Raw genomic sequence first — 18,535 nt, forward strand, 5'->3', positions numbered from 1 at the left:
GAGTGACTTCTCTGATGGGTGAGGCCCACGGGAAGGAAAGAGCCATGGAGCTCATCCCTAGCCCACTCGTCTTCCGAGCCCTGTGCCCTCCCCTTGTGTCAGCGGCATTCCAGGTGGCGTGGTTCCCGCAGGAGGAAAGGGGAGGACCTGAGTCTGCCCTGAGGCCCCAGGTTGGGTGCATTCTCCAGGCCAGCTCTCCCAGTAACAGAGTATAGAGATTTTCCCCATCCCTCTGGCTCCTGTATCTCCCTCTCAGTGGATTCCGAACGGAGAGTTTGAGCTGGTGACCCTCCCTCTCTGTGCCCAGGGAAGGGGCATCTGGGCTCCCTGCCCTCTACACGCAGTTGGGCCATGAGAATGAGCATGATGGGAGCAGGCTCAGCATTAACCCTCCCTCCCTCCCAGGTCTTCCTGGACGGGCCCCATCTCTCTGCCACACCTGCTATCTCATCGCCTTATATCTTTGTGACCAGAGAAACAAGGATATAACAAACCCTCTCCCTACCCATCCCCTAACCCTGCCTTCAGGTCCTCCGGTGGGTTGACTTTGCCCCCAAATCCATATGCCCTCCCGAAACCTCAGAACATGGCCTTATTTAGAAACAGGGTCTTTGCAGGTGTGATTAAGGGAAGAGTGGAGATAAGCTCGTTGTGGCTTGGGGTGTGCCCTAAACCCAGTGGAAGTGTCCTGATCAGAGACAGAACAGGACACTCAGGGCAAGAGGCCCCATGAAGACAAAGGGAGAGACTGGAGTGTGTCTATGACCAAGAAGCAAGAAGAGGCAGGAAGGGTCCTCCTTGAGGAACACAGCCTGCTGACTGCTTCACTTAGGGAGTGTGGCCTGCAGGGCTATGGGAGGGTCTGTTGCTGTGTTCTAAGCACCCTCCCCCCCCAGTTTGGTGTTCTGTTAGAGCAGCCCAAGAACACTGACACACAACCTAACTGATGAGTGACACCTGACATCTCTTGGGACAGCTTCTGGAGCTTCCACAAAACATACCAAAATCCCTTCCCCCATAGGTGACCCCGATGACGAGCACCCCACTTGTTCAGGGACACTTAGGTGATAAACTCCCAAGAGAAGGGCTTTTTCCATGCTACCTGCCCTTCTGCAAGCTGACTGAAGCCTCCCGTCCAGCTCTGCCCAGCCCAGCAGGGTGGACAGCATGGCCGTTATCGGGACCACTTCTGCGTGGAGCCCCCAGTCTCTGTCTCTGATGCCCCCGACTCCAAAGTGTCCTCTGTCTGCCGTTCATTTATATGAAAGTCTCAGGAGGCCCAGTTTCCTTCCAGAGCCCGAACCCACGCATCATCCTCCAACTTCACGATGTTTGTGGCCACCGTGATGCTTCTGAGAGTCCGTGAGTTTGTTTGCTGTGGGGCCAAGGCTGTTCACGGTGTTATGCCTCGTGCTCTCCAGGCATATTTTTATGCAGAGATTTCCCTTGGGGTTTTGTTTGCTTCTCTAGGATGAAGATCACAAGGTAGGAGCCAGAAAAACTCATAGACCACAAGTCTTTTTGTTGTTGTTGTTGCTGTTGTTGTTGTTTTTAATGGTTCACATTTGAGGGGCTCCTGGTGGCTCAGTGGGTTAAGCATTTGCCTTTGGCTCAGGTCATGATCTCAGGGCCCTGGGATTGAGCCCCACATTGGGCTCCCTGCTCAGTGGGGAGCCTGCTTCCCCCTCTCTCTCTGCTCCACCTCCCCCCTCGTCCTTTCTCTCTCTCTCTCAAATAAATTAATAAAAATCTTGCCTTTTAACCCAGATAGTGCATGACAATTTGCCACAGTCCCCACTTCTCCCCACTGTCCGATGCCTGCTCTATGTGACTCAGCTTAGCAGGTCTCTCTAGGTCTGAATGTCCAGTCTCCGAGGCAGAGACATCTTACTTACGAGTCCTTACGGAGCACTAAGTCCAGCCAAACACTGTTAAGTCCTAGGAATGCAACAGGGCACAATACAGGCATGGTCCCTTCCTTCAAGGGGCTTATATCCAAGTCAACAACCATGGTCCTAGCTTTATGGGACAAGGGGACCAAACCAAACACCTGCTATGTCATCTCCAAGATTTAGGACTTGCCAAATAGGCTTTGCTGTGTATAATATTCCCCACCCAGCGTACAGGGTACGAAGCTGCAGTCAGGCTGGGAGTAATAGTGGGATTACGGTTGTATTTGAGGTTCTCACTGGTCTCAGGAACATTCAATCACCTGCCCGAATTCCCAGGATCGTCCTGTACCTTCTGGACTTCCCGTGACCCCAGCTGACAGCTGATCTATCCCAAAATTGGATGCAAGTTTTGACCTTGTCACTGATGAAAATTCTCGTTCAGTTAAGATTCCTTCCTTCCCCAACCTGCAGGAACTCAACGTCAACTCTTTCGTTCATTGTGTAACTAGAGGGTTTTTCACAGAAGCTCCTCACCGTGGAAGACAGCCCTTTGATGTATTTGAGGAAATAATCTGTTTTAGGGTTAATCCATGGTTGCTTTAAATAGGAGACTGTTTTGGGGGATTTGTTTGTTTGTTTTTTATGTTCATCACCTGGGCATCACCTTCCAATGCCCACTCTGTGTGGAAACCTTAGGAGCCTTGGAGGGAAATCTGAAACCGGCTCTATCTGGAGGGCTGGTCTTGGGCGGGAGGCTCTCAGCCCACCCACTGGCAACTTGGGGTTCATGGAGAGGCCTCAGCAGGGTCCCTGCACCGTCCACACGGTCTCAGGGCCACATACCCCTCAAGGGTTGGCTGAAAACCGGCTCCCACCGTGAGAACGGCAGGCAGAATCCCATCCCAAGGACAGGAGCATGAGGGGCCTCCCAAGGTCCCTCAGGCCACCAGGTTCATGTCCCCTCCGAGACCTGCAGCCCTGTAACTATTGCCATCATTATGGAAAAACAAAGTCGTTCTGAAAAGAGCTTCCCTCCTGGAGATGTGTTTGAAGAGCGCTTGTACCTTTGCTGAGAACTTTGATGTTTCTTTTTCAGCAGGATTTTCCAAAACAGCCTGTGAAATTACCACGGGAATTGACATCACCCTTGCTGGGAGCAGTTGGAACGTCCCCGGGGGGTGTGGACGTGAGCATGGAGGCGTGGCCACCGCTGTCCACGCTCAGACAGAATGTCCACCTCGGTCAGAGGATGGGGTTTTCTCTTCCCACCCCCACCATCCCCAGATGGCCCAAACCCTGTCCTTCTGCTCCCCGTGTTTGCTCATGTCTGGCTGGGGCAACACCTGCTAGCGGCAGTCCGCACTCGGTCCCTGCTGTGCAGCGCCCCCCTGCTTGCTGCCTGTCCAGTCCTCCCTCCTCCTGGCAGCCCTGCCCACACCCTTCCTTCCTTCCCTTCCAGCCTCTGCCAACCCTCTCCCCTCCCGCCTCCCCGCAAGCCCTGCTCTTGCCCCGTCTTTGGGGACAAAAGAGCCGCCCCACCAGCACACATCTGGAATCTTCCGTCCCAGCCCAGCTCCGTTGCAGCCCCGTCTGATCTCTTGTGGGTGGAAACTGACCTATCTCATCTGGGGGTGCCACCTGCTCACCGCTTGGCTCCCCTCTAGCGGGGGCCACAGGGGGGGCCACACCTGCTGCCCCCAGGAGCCAGGTGGGGAGTGAGGACCCCCCAGCACGCACACGTGCACACCCAGGAGTGCAAGGCTTCACACACAGGGCATGAGCATCTGCCCAGCAGGACGTGGGAGAGAGGGCGAATTCCTCTTCCTTTCTCTCTCACCTGGCTCTGCTCTGAGACCCCCTCCTTCTCACACTGTCTCAGAAGCTGCACCTTCTGAGACCTGCAAAGCAGTACACCATTCCTCTGCATGCCAGGCAGCGGGTTCAGCAAAGACCCATGTCCGTCCGATCCCCCGGATTGTGCGAAGTCTGATAAAGGAAGCCCACTGAGACATCACGTGGCTTTCCCCCCGAATGTATCCACTGCTGGGCCTGGGACCCAGAATCTGCTGGGGGGGATGGTTCCCTGCCCCAGTGAAAGTCCAACCCTCCCCGGAAGGTGTATTTTCTATTGTGGCCAGAGCATATACCACAAACACAGCAGCTTAGAACAACACGACAGCCAGCTCCTGGCTCTGGGGAATCACACATGGGCTCCACTAGGTCTCGTATTGATGACCCTACAGGGCTGAGCTTAAGCTGTCAGTTGGGCTGGAGTCTCATCTGGAGGCTGCAGAGAATTGTCAGCTTCCAAAGTCACTCAGGTCACTAGGATCCAGGTGTGGTCAGGGACTGGGGTCTCCTCCCGGGGCCACCCATTCTCAGCCCCTAGAGATGACCCAGACTGGATTAGATCCGGCCTGCCAAGATAAACTCCTTTTTATTAATGCAAAATGACAAGTAACCTTGCTTACTTCTGCAAAATTCCTATTACCCTGTAATTATAACCACAGGCAGATATTATACTGACTGGTCTGGGATTAGGGCAGAAAATCTTGGGGGACCATCTCAGAATGCTGTCTACCACAGAAGGCCCTCTGCTTTTTTCTCCCCCTTCCTCCTTCATCCCACCTAGAATGCAGGCACGAAACCGGGAGTCGCAGCAACCATTTTGCAACCATGAAGCCGCCAAGCGTTAAGGACGGTGGCTGAATGAGAGGACCCGGTCTCTGAGACAAAATGAAGCTACCGTGCAGTCTGAAATCTCTACAAAACCCTTCAAATAAACTCATTCTCTGAAGCTACCACTAGCTAAGTGTCATATTCATCCTCTCAGACAACATCCTGTGTGATACACCAGGGCTGGCCCTCCCTGCTTTCCACAGGTGACCTTTGCCATCTCAAGCTCAGGCGTGTTTTCTTGGGCAGGGGTGGAGACAGCAGCTTCCAGACCTATTTCTTTGTGCCTCCCGGGCTCCACGTTCTCAGCTACAGCGCACACAGCCTGGAGAACAGAAAAGACTCTCCTTCTCCAGCTCCCGAGGCTGGGGTCCAGCCCATGTTCCGGACTCGTGCTCTGCTCTTGTCGTCTGCCCACTGACTGCACGTCTGAATTCAGAGCACTGCCTTACAGAGCAAATTGCATCTTCTCGTTCGATCCCTTTGCTAGCCGGGAGCCTAACGAGGTCAGACAGGTAATGTAATTCTCCCACGCTCCTGAGCTATCCGAGTAAAACAGAGCTTGATCTGATTTTTATTACATAAAGCAGCCTCAGCACAGTGGCTCCACAAGAACTTCTCTTTTCACTGGAGCAAGCACTTTCACCTTTGGGTTTGTTTGGGTAATAAAATAGGAATCTTCGGACTTGACGGAGCCCATGACCTTTTGCCTCAAGCACACGCTGCGCCCTGCAGTGTCAGGGGAAACGGCTTTGGAGCAGTTGGAGGTTTTGAGTCTCTCCTTTGCCTAGGAGAACAGAAGCTACCCAATGTCCGGTAGCCCCGAGATGAACCCCGGCGGTGGAGTGTGGGATTAGCCGTCTTCGAGGGCTGCCATGATTTCCAAGTGATCTTGCCTAGCTGGATCTGCCGCGAGGTGTTTTGGTCATTATTCACGGGAACTGAGAAAATAAACACAGACTGAATCGAAGACCAGACAGGCTAAACACACGCCTGTACCTGCTGAATCGCTTCCACTGACGGACGCTTTTAATTACAAGAAAAAAGGCAGGGAAGTCCAGTTCCAAAACCACCAGGAAACTAGCTTTTGTTCACCGGATCCAACTCACAGAGCCAGGAGTCGAATTCCTCTAGCTGACCAACTGTGCCGTCCAGCATCACTGGCGAGACCGCGGAACGACCTGAGTCCAGTGCTGATTAGAGAAAGGGGCCAGGGACCCTGAGCGGGGGAGGGGCGTCTGCTTCCCTGGTGGCCAGCTCCGGGCGCAGGGACTCAGTGGGCTTCCTGCAGAACACGAGCTTGACTGGGCAGCCGGAGGGAGCCTGGCCAGATGCCGGAGTCTCCACTGGTCTAATTCTCTGTTTACCCCAAACATCTTGCTTGGGTGATGGCATCCAGATGTAGGAAAACAGTGCACAACAGTGCAATTAAATGTGAAAATGTCTGCTGTGTGTAAAACTTTCTCCCGTGGAGGTGGGAGAGAGGGCGATTCCTCTTCCTCAATACCCCACCCCCACCCCGGCAGAGGGAACCAGCAAAATCCCAGGTGCTGGTGAGACCCTTAAGGACCATGGGAGCAAGGCCCACATGAAAAACAAAGCCCAGCTGGGCCACTGTCTGCTGGATTGCTGTTAAACCCAGTCCCTTACAGCCAGGTTGGGCCCAGGGCCAAGCTGGCTTTAAAACAAGCACCAAAATGGGCAGAAGACATGAACAGACACTTCTCCAATGAAGATATACAAATGGCTAACAGACACATGAAAAAATGTTCATCATCACTAGCCATCAGGGAGATTCAAATCAAAACCACATTGAGATACCACCTGACACCAGTTAGAATGGCCAAAATTAGCAAGACAGGAAACAATGTCTGTTGGAGAGGATGTGGAGAAAGGGGAGCCCTCTTACGCTCTCAGTGGGAATGCAAGTTGGTGCAGCCACTTTGGAGAACAGTGTGGAGATTTCTCAAGAAATTAAAAATAGAGCTTCCCTATGACCCTGCAATTGCACTACTAGGTATTTACCCCAAAGATACAGATGTAGTGAAAAGAAGGGCCATCTGTACCCCAAGGTTCATAGCAGCCATGGCCACGGTCACCAAAGTGTGGAAAGAAGCAAGATGCCCTTCAACAGACGAATGGATAAGGAAGATGTGGTCCATATACACTATGGAGTGTTATGCCTCCATCAGAAAGGATGAATACCCAACTTTTGTAGCAACACGGGCGGGACCAGAGGAGATTATGCTGAGTGAAATAAGTCAAGCAGAGAGAGTCAATTATCATACGGTTTCACTGATTTGTGGAGCATAAGAAATAACACAGAGGACAAGGGGAGATGGAGAGGAGAAGGGAGTTGAGGGAAATTGGAGGGGGAGAAGAACCATGAGAGACTGGACTCTGAAAAACAATCTGAGGGTTTTGGAGGGGAGGAGGATGGGTGGTTGGGCGAGTCTGGTGATGGGTATTATGGAGGGCACGTATTGCATGAAGCACAGGGTTTGGTGCATAAACAATGAATTCTGTTACACTGAAAAGAAATTAAATTTTTAAAAATTAATGTTTAAAAAAAAAACAACAGGCACCTGCCAGTATCAACCAATCAGGACGAGGCCCTCTGTCCAATCAGGAGGAGGCATTTTTTACCTCTCCCCTTATTAGCATATTGGACAGAGTGGGAACCGGGTGGCTTCTCTACTTAAGCAAGATGTCACCTCTACTGAGAGAGGCCAGCCCAGCCCAGCTACTCTGTGCTGTCTCCTCCATCAGCTCGAGCTGTGGCCCCAGTGATACCTTAGCTGGTCCCTTTTTGGGGGCTGGGGAATGGGTTTCTGGGCTGGATTCTGGTGTGGACCCCAGAACCCGACTAGGTAACACTGAGATTTAGGCAGTGAAGGTCCAGCTGTGTGATCTTGGGCAAGTGAGTAACCCTCTCTGGGCTTCGGTCATACCAACCACAAACTGGAAAGAGTAATCTCATGGGGTGGGACTTCCGTGCTGGATATAGTGAGTCTTCTCATTTAAAGGGCTCAGCACAGGGACGCCTGGGTGGCTCAGCTGGTTAAGTGGCTGCCTTCTGCTCTGGTCATGATCTCAAGGTCCTGGGATGGAGCCCTGCATTGGGCTCCCTGCTCTGCAGGGAGTCTGCTTCTCCCCCTCTCTCTGCTTATGCATGGGTGCTCTCTCTCTCTAATAAATAAATGAAATATATATTTTTAAATTAAATACAATAGAGGGCTCAGCTCATACAGGAGCTGGTGACCCTTCTCCCTTTCCTCCCTCGAGGTGGCTGCCATCCTGGTCTTGCTGCTGGGAACAGCTACCTCTCCAATCCCCAAGCCCTAAATAAACGAAAGCATAGGAAAATGTATTTCAGGTGCACAAGGTCTGTGAGATGGTCTCACTCACTGATGCCAGGTAAAGAAATTAAGTGATGTCACTTCAAGGTCACTGCTGGTCAGCCGCAGGGCAAGGAACGGCGTGCAGGGGTAAAAGGACCTGCATCCTTCCTTGTGCCATGTATGGCTGCGGAGAACTCACCTGACATGACTTCGGTGACACTGAAATTTATTATCTCATTAATAAAAGGGCATCCGAGCCAGGGCTGGCTAATTGATGTCAGTGACGCCTCGCCCTAATTGGGCTCTGCCATCCAGGATGCCGGCTTTGTCTTCCAGCTGCCTCTGTCACGGTGACACATTCAAGATGTCGCCTCCACTCATTGCCACACCCACAGGAAGAAGAGTCATCAAGGATCGTTGCAAAAGAGCAACGGAACAGGGATGCTGAAGGGAATGACGAGGGGTGTGCAGTGGGTCCCCTGAATCGTGAGATCCAAACCTAACCTTTGCCTCTGCTTCACCCTATTCATGGAGCTCCTAGTCACAAGACAGGACCCGGGATTTGGTTTTAGTAGAAAGGAAAAGAAAGGAAAAGAAAAGGCAACACAGAGAGTTTCTAAGCCACAATCAAATAAAGTGTATACAGCAAGCACATTAGGAAAAGTTAGAAGGCCCTCCCTCCGTCAAGGAGGAGAGGTAATGCAATGGTCTCCCAGAGCCAGGAGCTTTCCCACCCACTAAAAACAGCACATTTTTACCCAAACAAAGCCCGAACAGTTTATCCTAATGTCAGGCAAACATTCATAGCTGTAAGGAAATCGAAAGGCTTTTCTTTTGAAAAAGTGTCACAAAATGCTCCAATTCATTCCAACGGCCATGTTTGGGTCTGCGGATTTTTTTCCAGGCCAGTCCCAGGGAGTGGGGGTGCCCTGTGGGCTGTGGTGACTGGATCATCTGACCCCCAGGGCCACTTGTCCTGTGAGTGACTTTGCAGGCACAATTGAAATTTAAATGAGCAATTTCAGGAGCAAGGAGACACCATTTCTTGCTTTGCTCTAAGGGAAGGGGTTGGGATTGGGTCATCCTGGGGTCGGTCTCGGGTGGGACAGAGCCCAGCCGGGGACACTTTGAGCCCCAGGAGGAGGGGATGGAGGGATGCCCACCGGCATCGGGAGCCATCTTACTCCCCTGCGTGGCATTCCTCCCACCATCTGGGGCTGGTGCCGACTGTGATTCTGATTTTCTTTGAAGCCCCACCATCCCTTCCTTTCCACAATGCTCAAGAGTCCCATTCATCTGTAGCCACCACCATCATCGGCTTCTCTGGGGTAAAGGCCTAATAAACCATGTCATACCGAGGGGTTACAGACTTATTGCTTTCAAAGGCATTTTATTTGCAGAGCGAGAGGAAAGCTCACTTAGATCTTGACGAGTGTTTCAGCTGGGGGTCTCAAATGTAGGAAGAGGTGCCATTTGTCACGGGTTTGGGTATGCGTCTGTCCCCTTCCAGGAAGACTGTGCCTCTCAACAAAGACCCAAATAGCATCTGGTAGGACCTTCTCTCCATAGGGGCATTCATGCATACTGTGGGTGGTCCCCTCTGGCCCCTGGGCATTGCATTAACTGCCCCACAATTTCCATGTGCTCCTCATGGGCACAGTCAGCACCCAGGTATGTACAAATTATCCAGATAAAGAGCCTGTGTGATGCACTGGTCTAGTCCCACCCCAGCACATGGCACTGTTTCACAAACCTCCTAGATGTTTCCTCTCTCTTACGGAAATGCAGCCTTCTTCTTTGGAGAGCGATGCTCTAGACCGCCACCCCCCACCCCCCACACACACCCTTCTGTGGCTCGAGGTACCAATACCACTCATTCATGCAACATGGCTTTTCTGATGACAGGATGGGAGGAAAACTTGGACTTCTGACCCACTGCACTAATCAGAGCCCCTTCCCAGGACTTCTAAAGTCACAATGGAAGACCATGAGCCTATATTGGAACTCCTGGCCCCAGGTTCTTAGAGAACAGGAAGGCTAAGAGAAGATGGTTGTTGCCAAGGGAGATGTGGGGGGAGGAAGAAGGGAGAGAGAGGGAGGAGGAGAAAGGGACCACAGGGCTCTTCTGAAGGCTGATAACGCAGGAGAATTTTTTTTTCCATTTTTGTGAGTTTCTGCCAATTTCAACCAAGTGGCCTGACAAATGCCGAAGGAGAAGTGATTAACAACCATTTTTGCAATAAAGGAATGCATGAGTGACCACCTTCATCTTGTCCTGCAAGTCACAGGAGGCTGCCCAGTTTATTAATGGAGAAATCCCGCCGTAGCTCTGTGATAAATATCACCGCATGCCTCTAGATGAAAGAAGACAGCTGCAGGTCTCCTGGGTGCTGACCGTTCAGGGGTAGCCTGTCAAAAGGCAGTGCTGTGCAAACTGCCATCTCCACCCGGAGCCTGAGAGAGCTCCCATGGGAGCAGGAGGAGACGCGAGGCATAGACACCGTGTGGCGGGATACCATTCCCCTCTCCCGCCCGCCTCTGCGAGCTTGTGCCTTCTTCTTCCATTCTGTCCTGCCCAGCCTTTTAAAAATCAGAAGATTCTTTCTCGTATGAAATTTTAGCCACCACTGATTGCAATTTGTAGTTTGCTGAATATTTATAATCTATTAATTTGCAAAAAAAAAGAACAAGAAATATGGGCACCACTGTCATAGAAAAACCTTTGGATGATGATTTTGCTCACCTGGGATTCTTTTTCCTTCTGTTAACAGCAGCCCTGCTTGGGCCTGGGGTCTCAGCAACCAGGAGAGAGAGAGAGATCCTCTCTACTGAGGTGGTCAAGCTGGTGAGACATACACCTGTTAGCCCAGGAGCCATCACTCTGTAGTCTGCTTCTCTGAGCTCACATGGTTCAAGCTCACAGAAGCCACCACCTGGGCCTAGGAGGTGAGCACAACTTCTAGGCTGGGGGTACAAAGCTAAGGAGTCTCTGTGTTGTCTTCCGACTGTGTGGTCAGCCTCACTGGAAGCTGCTGGGCAGTCTGGTTTCTCTCTCCTCCTTTAGGTGCAGACCATCTTTCCTGACACATCTTTCCGGGGTCCACATCCAGACTTCCAGAAGCATCTCTCAGTTTCCTTGAGAGGATCCTGGCACAATGGCAGCATTTGAGGCAGGTCTCCCCACCTTTTCTGGGCCATTCAGCTGCTCTCCCAGTGAAGTGTTCTCTTCTTTTTCTTCTCCCATCATTAGCAGCTTCTAAGTTCCACTGGATCATTAAAAAAGCTGCATGCGTGTTTGTTATTGATGCAATAGACACCAGTTTACCTTGACATCCACACTTCTATTGGAATATAATTGCTACTCTCACTACTATAGTATTAAGATGAAGCCCCCACTAATAAGATTTTGACCACTTACTATACACTGGTCACACATACAATGTCATAATCCATACTACCAGTCTATGGTGATAATGTTATTAATATTCTATGGTACAGATGAGCAAATTGTGGCTCTGGGAAACTAAGTAATTTTTAGGACAAGTGATCCTAACATTCAAAAAGAAACAAAGTCAGTAGATGAACAGATAGAGATAAGTTAGATATATGATTCTTTCATTAACCCTGGATTCAGCCGTACCTGAAGCTGCCTGTATCCCTGAATTTTCCATTTGTGGAAGTTAATTAATGTTCCCTTCTGCTTTAACATACTGAGAAGAGTTCTCACTCTCACTAATAAAACCAAATTGAAAGGTAATTATCCCTATTTTAACAATCAAAAAAAAAAAAAAAAAAGAGGCTGAGCAGTTAAGTCATTTACCTAGGGCTCCATGAATACTTGGTATTCACCTTCAGCAGAGATGAGAAGGAAGGAAGATGGAGAAAAGGAAAGAAAGAAGATCCTTTACAGTGAAGAGATGGAAAAAGCAGGGTTTTCATTGAAGTTCACTTGCCTCTCTGAGCCTTAAAAACATGTATCATTCCTCTATATGAAAACATGCACCCTGCAGTTTTTCTATATCACTTTCTCTTGGTTATAGGAATTCAAAATACTTACTAGCTTCCCTTGTTTTAGCCAAGGAACAGAGAAAGATACAGGAGCTATTGTAGATCCTTCAAACATAGTCATCTAATGCAGGAATGAGCACTAAGAAAAATCATCAGGATGGCCAAAGGAGGAGGTTTTAGGCTCTGTTTCCACATTTTCCTGGCTTCTGGATATCAAATAATTATGGATTATCTTCTGCAAGAAGATTCTGTGAGAATTCTGAATTGTGTGAAGATTCTGGGTTCTGTTACATTCCTCCAAAAAGTGTTAACATTTTAGCTTTGGCTGGCAAGCAACTTGGTCCGATTAGAAAGCTATGTACTGGGCTGCAGCTTAAATCAGCTCAGTTCTTTTACTCCCCATGCCTATGTGATCCACTGTCTTCCAAAAATGTGGGCAGAATTGATACACTGTATTTGGGGATGTTCCTCTCTGGTCTTGTCTGTTCTTAGACCCCTCCTCTCTACTTTCCAGTGACTGGGACTGTTCTAGACTCAGTCCTCTGGTTCTTCAGGCCATAAAGAGTGGTTTCTACAGGAGAATCCATTGTTCCCAAGCAGCAGTGACAGTGACCTGTCCTTAGGGGGAAGAGCCACAGAAATGGTCAGTTTTCTTCACCCCTTTTCCTTCTTCCTAATGTTGGCTTCCTTCCGGAATATGCCTCCTTGCCTCCCTTCACTCTTCAGAGACTTCTGGAAGTTTGTTTGGGTCATTGTTCATGCTTCTGTTTTGGTTTTAAATTTTATTTTATTCAGAATCTGGAGTTGTAAGCTGTGCGACTATCTAGTAGGCACTTACTTACCCACCACAGGCGAGGCTAAACTCCTCCATGGCCTCTTCGAAGAGTTCCCTCTGAATTGTCCTGCTCTGGAAGGTGGACACCCCTGCCTCTCTGGTCTGTCCGTAAGGTCCAATCTGTCCCCCTGAAACAAGCAGATAACTCAGCTCTCCCTGAATCACATCAGTGCTTAGGAACGCTGGATACTGACTTTTGCTTATCCTCCAACTCCCCCTTCTGGAATTTTCTTCACCTAGCTTCTCCCACAATTATGTAAGGTCTCTTTCCTGAAGTAAGTTCCTTGTTTATAGTGGTTGAGCTCCCCTAGTCCCACCTTGATGAATCATGGCCCCTGAGCTCCATCAGCAAATACAAGGGCCACCTACATGATTTTGGTCACGCCTTCTGCAGCAGTCCCATAGGGAAAGGGTCCCACTCCATCCCCTGACCAGCCTTGTTCCTGGTTCTGCCTGGCCCAGCCTTTCATCTCTTGAGCACTTGACAAAGACTGAATGCCAGTTGCCTGAGCTCTGTGAGGACAATCGCTATGTGGGGAAGCATGGGCTCCTGAAGTCCTACAGTTGGTGGGCAGGGAAGCATCCCACCTTGTATTCACAAGTCAGAGGCAAGGAAACTGTAGTGAGCAGTAGGGGCCTCTTGAGAAGAAAGACATTCCTTTGTGTGAAACGCTGCTGGACTTAATGGCATTAATGATCCGTCTGCCCCTTTGCTCAGCCCCAAAATTGGAGCTTTTCTCCTTTTCCACTGGGCCTGCAGAAAATGCCTCTCAGTGCCACCAGGGGGCACTGCTGACTCTAGAACCATCTGCAGCTGGCACCTGGGGAGGGAGCAGAGCTATGCCTCCCATAAATTCACCGAATTGGCACTGCATTGTTCCAACTGTCAAAACAACACAATTTTGGCAGTTTTCCATTCGAAGCTCAATCTTTTTTTAACAGGCCATCAGAGACTTTTAAGGGGAGTCAAGAACAATGCAGTGGGTCTAGCTGCAAAGCTTCTGAAGTTACCCGGATTGTCTGAACCTGGGAGAGGTGGCTGAAGGCAGCCAGGACGGTCATGAATCCTTGGTTTAAGATGTTGATCACGGGCAGCCGGGAGGGGCTTTAAAAGGGAGAGTAATATCACTGCTTACATGCTGGGTTGCATCTCACAGTGGTTGGTTGAGTTTGAAATGAATTATTCCCTATTAACAATTCAGTGTTTAGTTCCTACCAAGTAATGACTATAAAATTGAAAAACAAAACAAAACAGAAGAATTAGGGGTGGAGAGGATGCAGTCAGTAGAATGGCTGGACCCACCACATCTCAGGGCCAATGACTTTGGAACAGACTGAACAGAAACAGTCTGTTTCTTCTGGACAGCAGTGATGGGACTGAATGGAAGTGACTATTTATTTCTACACCTGTCTCTGTGCCTGTCCTGTTCTCCCTTCCGCAAAGACTCTGCCGTCCTGTCTTGCCTGTCTCTGCTCTTTTTTTTTTTTTTTAAGATTTTATTTTCAGGTAATCTCTACACCCAACAAAGGGCTCGGACTCACAACCTTGAGATCAAGTGTCACACACCTTCCGGACAGAGCCAGCCAGGTTTCCCACCGTCTGCCACACTTCATCTCTCGTCATCCCTGAAGCCAGTGACAGAACATCACTCCCTCAAAGCTATGGCTTGGAATGTGTTCAACAAATTCGGGCCAGGCAGGTTCTGGTTCCTCTCTGGGTTCAAGGTGAGTGGTCATGTGGAGAAAGACCTGGCTGAGGTGGGACATTTAAAAGGAGAGGGAAGTTATTCAGGGGCTCTCAGTGGGGAGAAAACATCAAGTACAAAGTCTCTGAAGGGAGAATGAGTAGAGTGTGCGTAGGGAACAGAAGTAAGATCCATGTAGATGGAAGATAAGTAGGCAATGAGAACTCCTGATCTTGGGCCCTTGTAACATTTCATTTGTGCCTGTTTTCTGAGGGTCATTCGAGACATCTGTGTTTGCCTATTATCTCCCCTAATACATTCTCTGAGGACAGGGTCCTAGCCCAATGCCCACCCTTAGTAATAATTCAACAATTACTCATAGGATCAAAGATGAATGAAACATGGAGATTGTTTTCCTCCTGTACCAGGATCTGATAATCCACAAGGAACAAGGGCACTGCTAAGCGAGTGAAGTGTGGCATTGAATGTTGGGTGTCTCAGTGAGGTTGGGCAATGTTATGGTTGTTGTTATGATGTTTAACAACATCAAACAGGCCCAAAATGTCAGTGGCTTAAAACAGTGAACACCCATGTGTCATTCAATGTTTTGGTGACCACCGCTGGTTGGCAGGGAACTCTGCTCTCTGAGGTCATTCAGGGACCCAAGTGATAGGGTAGGGGCCACTTTGACCAAAGCCCGTCCCCACGTCCATCCTCTCTGAATACAGAGTTCATTGAGATGTGTATTAAGCAACTGTCCTTAACTGACTCCATGATAAACTGTCCAACCTCATGCTTCTTCTGGAATGGTGCAATGCACTGAGTATGCTCATGCCTACTTTTTGTTGAGACCCAAGTAAGAGTTTCACTTTGGTGAAGTTTTCAGATAAAAATAGTTGGAATAATGACTTTGAATAATTATGTAGGGAGTATAATAGAGTAATGATTTAGGGAATCGCTCCCCAAAAGCTGGTCCCCTGACACAGAGCCTCGAGATGACCTGCAGGCTTGTTAGGAAAACTGTTGTAATCCCTCCCCAACCCCCCATCCTGATCTACTGAATTAGAATCAACGTTTTAACAAGTTCCCAAGGTGCTGTGTAAGCACAGTAAGGTCTGACAATTGTTTACAGGGATTCTCTAGCCAGACTAATTGGATTCAAATCCCAGGGCTGCCAACTACTAACTCTGTGATATTGAATAAGTTGCCTAAACCCAGTGTCTCGATTTGTTTGTGAATGGGGTTAATGACAATATTAACGTCATAAGATCATTGTGAGGATTAAATGAGTTCAAGTAGTAAATGAGTCAAATACTTGTCACAGTATTTAAAATAGTGCCTAGCACGAAATAAGAAGTCTGTAAGTGTTAGAGATGAAGACAGTGACCGTGGTGGTAATGGTGATGGTAGTCATAATGTCAACGATGGTGATGATGGTGATGGGGAACATGATGATGGCGGTGACGGTGATGATGATGGTAATGGGGACGGTGGTGATGGTCATGATGGTGGATGGTGACGATTGTAGTGATGGTGATGATGATGGTGGAGATGGTGGTGATGAGGATGATGATGGTGGAGATGGTGATGATCAGGAAACAAATGCCGTTAAGGTGATGTCAGTGTGATTACTTCATTTATCACTTAATCTGAAGCATTATTACTCAGCTTCTATACTAAAAGGACCATTTGCTGACCTTGTTCCCTGAGTAGAAAGGTAATGGGTAGAAAATCTGCCCTGCGGGTCTTTACCCAAAGTCTGGGAAGGCAGCAGGTACCAGGAGGGACACAGGACAAGCATGAGTGTGGGCATTCGAGCATCAGTCTTAAAAATCATCCTCACAAGTGCTGTGAAGTACGTAAGCCTGATGATTCACAGACCTGTACCCCTGGGGCAAATAATACGTTATATGTTAATAAAAATAATTAACAAAAAAGAGCCATCCTCACAGGCCAAAAGTCACTTACGTCTCGCATTTTAGCTGGGGTAGCTGAGCCTGTGTTCCTGCCAGAGGAAATTAATCTCTGCAGAGGCCAAGTTCAGGCAGAGATGCCGGAGCAGCACAAGACACTGGGGAGCTTGTCTGTTAGGCCAAGTGGAAATGACAAAGGAATAATTTTTCAGTGTTTGTTCAAAATAGAAAGGTCTAGCAAGTGAGACCTAACACAAGTTACCAAGGCACTAGTGTAGAGAATGGCCAGACCTAAGCATGCACCTCAACACAGGTAAGTGTAATGAATGGTCACAGATGGCCTCAATTCAACCCTGTTTGACCACATCCCAGTTGGGTGACCCTGAACAAGCCAACGTAACCACCTGGACATCAGCTTCCTTGTCTGTACAATGGGCTAATAAGGTACATATCCGTAGGTTGTGAACAGAGTTGTTTGGTAATTAGCAAGCATCTAATTCAAGTTACTGTCATTACTGGGATCATCACTGTTTCACTATTCCTGGCCAAGTGAGTTCAAGGTAAAAATGTGCAGAGCTCAGCTTCCCGGTCAATAAGGCGGGGCTAGTAATCTGTAGCTTCACCATGGCTACTCCCCGGACGGGCTTCATCTTTAGGCACACATTTGTGGCGGGGCTAGGAACACAGGGCTCAGCAGGCCAGACCTCCCCCACGGAGCCGACACAGGCTGGGGGAGGCTGCAGATAGACATCAGCAACTATGCACGTGAGTGAACAAGAGTGGACGGTGAATGGCCCCCAGGGTTGCCTCGGTGCTTCCTTTCTTACTGGACGCCACGAGGCTGGACTCTTGATCCAGGCGTGGCAGGTGTGGTGGTGGGAAGGGAGGAAGGACACTCTGTTTCTCCATTCTGCTTCCCCACCCTGTTCCATGTTAGCCAGGCGGAGCTCCTGGAGTTTGCCAGAAGAAGAGAGAACCCAAAGCTTATGGATCTTACCAAGGTCAAAGCCGGTATTAACTCAGAGCTGAGGGCTATGAACTGTGCCCTTTCTGGAGCAGGTGGAGGGCTCACCTTGATCGCCACCACTGCCATCTTCCAGCATCTAGCCTCAACTCCCGTCTGAGCCTCAGCAGCTTTCTGTGCTAACGTACCCCCAAGACTGCTCTCTCCTGGTCTTTTCCTTCTTCCCTGAAGGGTATATTTGGCACCCAGTGTCTTGGGCCAAAACCCAGACTACTGATGCTCTCCCACAACCCCACCATCCATCCTCGGGCGCTTTGCCTCCACCTGCAGCCAGCAGCGTTCACGGGTCTCCGCCTCCATGGCAGGCCTCCAGGCCCACCTTCCAATGCCAGCCCCCAGCACTCCTGCCGGCCTCCAGCCGACTTAAAGAACGCCAGGCTTTCTCTGCCCCCGGGGTCCTCCAAGAGGACACATGACCCTTCTGAAGGAAAAATGGGACCCTTGGCTCTTCCACTTCCTGGCCTTTGCACTTTGGGTGCCTCAGCCTGAAAAGTTCTTCTCCCAGAACCTGCTGTCTTATAGGATGGCTTTCTTTAGAGTCTGTCTCCTGGAATTTGAGATCCGTGAGTGTAGGACTTCCATCTGTTTTGTTCAATGCTAGAACCCCATATCTGGGCCTGACAAATGGTGAGCAATTGATAAATATTTGTTGAGTGAATGAAGGAAATGTCAAAGGACAGTGACAGTTCTCCCATTAAGGCTCGGGTGAAGCTTAAATGGGATGAGGTCTATAAACACTGAGAAAAATGCCAGTCCAGATTGCTAAACACATGTCTTCCTTCCTCCTTCCTTCTCTCTTTCCCTTCCTTCCTTCCTTCTTCCCTCCCTCTCTCCCTCCCTCCTGCCATTCCTGCCTTCCCTCCCTGCCTCCCCTCCTTTTCCCTCCTTTCCTCCCTTCCCTTCCTCCCCTTTTCCTTCTTTCCTTCCTTCAAATCTTCCTTCCTTCCTTCTTCTAACACCAAGGACTTGACATTACATCTGCAAGACAACTATAGCTGTCTTGTAAGGCCAAAACATAGCCCTTATTTTCCTCATCCTTAGTAATATATGCCTGTAGGTCCCGTCCAGAGGCACATCTCATGAGAAACACTTGAGCGAACTTCACGAGCTCCATCCCTCATTTTACAACAGCATTAAAAATTTGGGAATGTAGGCAAGAAC

The sequence above is a fragment of the Meles meles genome, chromosome 12 (genome assembly GCF_922984935.1).
Source record: "Meles meles chromosome 12, mMelMel3.1 paternal haplotype, whole genome shotgun sequence".
Classification (NCBI taxonomy): Eukaryota; Metazoa; Chordata; class Mammalia; order Carnivora; family Mustelidae; genus Meles; species Meles meles.